Below are 3,724 nucleotides of genomic sequence, written 5' to 3'. Positions count from 1 at the left end.
CATAGCCAGGAAGCTTCCAGGCTCTTCCTACTGAAATGATGAGGGAGACAGACAGACAAACAGACAGACAGACAGAGCCAGATATACAGAGACACAGAAAGACAGACAGACAGACAGACAGATACTGAGGTATAGCCAGATAGACAGAGACTGAGACAGACAGAGACAGGCAAGAACACACACACACACACACACACACACACAGTGGAGTTAACAGCTGTACCATTATAGATCTCGTTGCATCCCTCTGTATTCCAGAATTCAGGACATCTGGGCTTTTATGAAGGGAAACAGCACAGGTACATACATTGTGTACCTGTGCTGTCTGAGGTGGAATCTTATACCCCTGTGAGTTCCTTCTGCAGGAAACATGAACCGGAGTGTTCCTAGGATGACCAAGGACAGAGACCACCAGCTGCCTTGCCACAGGGTCAAGCTTCTGCTGTAACGTAAATTATATTGGGAAACTATCATAAGCTATTAAAAGTTGTTAAAATGGACTCTTGTTTCTATAACTCCTCCTGTCCCGAGCCAGGCTGTCCGGAAGATGGAAACCCAGCAAGCAGCAATGGGCATGGAAGACATTGAGTCCTTGAGACCATTTAGGAGACAGGCCATTTCCAGCAGGGTTTACCATGTTATAAAAATGCCCACAGAGGGGCTGGAGAGATAGCCCAGCCGGTAAGTGGACTGTCTTCCAGAGGTCTTGAGTTTAATTCCCTGACAGCCACATGGTGGCTCACAACCATCCGATCCGATGCCCTCTCCTGGCATGTCTGAAGATAGCGACAGTGTACTCATATATAAAATAAATAAATCTTAACAAGAAAATGCCTGCAGAGGGGACAAGAAGCAGGGCACTCATCCATGGAGAGAAAGGCCTCCAGTGGGAGCACCAGCCAACTGCCTCAGCTTCTCAGGTGGTTTCTGCTGTAAGTTTCTGATTCGATGATGTCACCTGTTTTCTCTCTCAGTTTCTGTCCTCTGGTTAACTGTGCTGGGTGTCATTAGCATTTGACGATGTCTTTTCATCTATCTGTTGCTTCTCTCTGTTGGCTGTTGAGAGGCAGAGAAGGCACACGTGTGACAGTTGGTGAGGCACATGCTCAGCCTGAGTCAGGGCCGTCTGGGGGATGGATGTTGAGGAGAGGGTACTCATGTGTGTTGATGGGGCCGCTGCATGAAGACCTCACAGAGTAGCTCAAATCTCCAAACTGCTCCTTTTTCTGGCTCCAGGTCCCAGTGGACCCCCGAAGCATTTCCCATCATCCTCTTGGATGCCCTGCCCTGCAGTCCTGTGGGAGAGAATTCTCCACCATTTCATGAGTTGGTGTGACTGTGATCACATATCTGAGTCATTTTGCAAACCTGAGACAATAAAGTTCATGGAAAAGGGAAGCTGAGATGAGTTGCCTTTCAGGAGATTTCTTTTATTAGGGGAGCTTTAGGCTCATGGCCACAGGAGGCTGTGAAGTTGAAGACCATTGGGAAAGACAGACACTGTGAATAGCATAAAGGCGGTCCTCAAGGCAGAGAGTCTTCAAATCCCTTTAGTTCTGGGTTATTAAGGGAGAATTACTGGCTTAGATCCTAAAGGAGGTTAGAAGACCCATCAGCATCAGGAAACAAAGCAGGCTTCCTGCTTTGACAGAATCTCTTCTGTTGCAGAGGATAAGACCTATACCACAGGACCGAGCCTGCATGCTTGACATCAGGAAGCTAGCTACTGGTAAGGGCTGATATGACTTCTTGACTGACTCGTGTTTGGGCAGTTGTGAGGGAGGCCAGAAGGGAGATGGAGAGGCTTCGATGGCACGTAGAGTAGCAAGATCTACTCGCTGGGTCGTGTGCCTTGAGTTTTAGGCCTGAGTACTGGAGTTCAGAGGACCTGTGAGCTAACAGGAGGGGCAGGACATGAGTCTGTCCAACGCCCCTGCTGCTCTCTGCCCTACTCTGAAGGCTCAGCAGGCCGCCTGTGTGTTCTGGATGGAGTGTCTGCTTGGAGTCCCCATTTCCTCAGTCCCTGCTTCTCACTCTCCTCACCAGCAGTCATTCCCACAGACTTGACCTCCCCCTCCATGCGAGGTGCCTCGCCCCTGTGCTCTGCCAGCGCTGTCCAGCACAGACTGTGCACTGTTCCACAGCTGTTCTGCCTTTCTCTCACCAGAGGACACGGGTGCCAGAGCAGAGACCGAATGTCACCTGCTTGCAGCCGTTGACAGAGGGTGAGAGCTGGCGGTCTACAGGAGAGATGGCGTTTGCCCCTGCTCTGCTAGAAAACTCTAAGGAATCTGCTGTTAAAGTTAGCAACCCTGTGCCCTTTCCGCTGTCTCCATCTCTTTATCCTGAAAATTTCCCAGAATGCTGTGATATCTGGGATGGGACCCTGAGGATGTGTCCTACCAGAGATAGGGTGGTGTCTGAGACGGGGGGGGGTCACCTGGAACCCCAGAGGGCAGTACCACCCCAGCCTTGCTGTGGCCCTTCCCACCACAGAATTCACCAGAGAAATGGAGACTACCCAGCGCTCCTGTTACAGGCTTTCTGCTGCTCTTGGGCCTGTCTACCACAGCCGCTGTACTCTGGAGTGGCCCCTCTTCTGCTCCACTCCGGGGCATTTCTGTTATGTGTACCCAAAGGACCCTAACAGACATGGAGCTGATGCTGTAGGCTCTGGAACAGCCTTCCTCAGGGCAACGGGGAGAACGAACCCTGACTACAGAGTGGTCTCTGACTGAAAGAGGGAACACTCCCATGGACAAGCGTGGCAGCTGGCAGCCCACAGGAGAGTGTGGCAGGTGTCGCTGGTCCCTGTGGCATGAAGACATCAAGGGCTGCAGAGCCACCTCGGCAGCAGATGGTTTGTGGAGTTCAGGACCCCACAGCACAGCACCAGTCCCTGGTGATGTGGCTCGGAAGACCCCTCCATAGGTCTATGCAGCCTCCAGGGGGCGCTCCAGAAAACATCCCTGACCTCATCACAGCCCACAAAGGTCTTAGGATCAGAGTAGAAGAATGACGAGTAATTTTTAGTTTTATTGTTTTGCTGTTATATTTTGATATTGAGTCTCTGTGTTGCATAGGTTGACTTTGAACTACTGATGATCCTCCTGCCTCAGGCTTACAGCGTCTTTCTTTCTTTCTTTCTTTCCTTCCTTCTTTCTTTCTTTCCTTCTCTTTCTTTTATCTTAGATCATGGTTTCTAGTCATGAAAGGGGATCAGGTAGATAAATGGCTAAAGGTGCTGAGTCAGCTGTTGGGAGAGCAGGGCCAGGACGTGGTCTGTGCTCAGGTTCCTCAGCTAGCCCGATACCCAGCAGCAGCTCCCTCTGTTCTCCGCCCCTCCCCTGCAGGCTGCCCCCTCCCTCTCTGTATTTCACGCAGTGGTTGTTCCTTTCTACCTCTGGATGCTAGAAAATGCCTATGGCCTCAGCATGGCAGTCTGTCCTTCTATGCCTTTGTCAACACTTAGACTCGATGTAAAAAAAAATCCGGAGCTGAATGCTGTGGGCCGCTGGCAGCTCAGGAGGCAAGCGGAAGATTTAGGGACCCCTGCTCATGTATAGGACGGTGGAATCTGTCACCTAAGGGTGATCCACTTTCTTTTCTAGTAATCTAACAAGAAACAAAATAATTAATACCTAAAACCAAAATGATTTCAAAGTCATTTCACCCTTAGAACAAAGTGTTTTCCATTGAGAAAATGCTAAAATTGCTCCAGGGA

This window comes from Grammomys surdaster, unplaced genomic scaffold (genome assembly GCF_004785775.1).
Source record: "Grammomys surdaster isolate TR1022 unplaced genomic scaffold, NIH_TR_1.0 810, whole genome shotgun sequence".
Classification (NCBI taxonomy): Eukaryota; Metazoa; Chordata; class Mammalia; order Rodentia; family Muridae; genus Grammomys; species Grammomys surdaster.
This window is presented reverse-complemented; position numbering follows the sequence as displayed.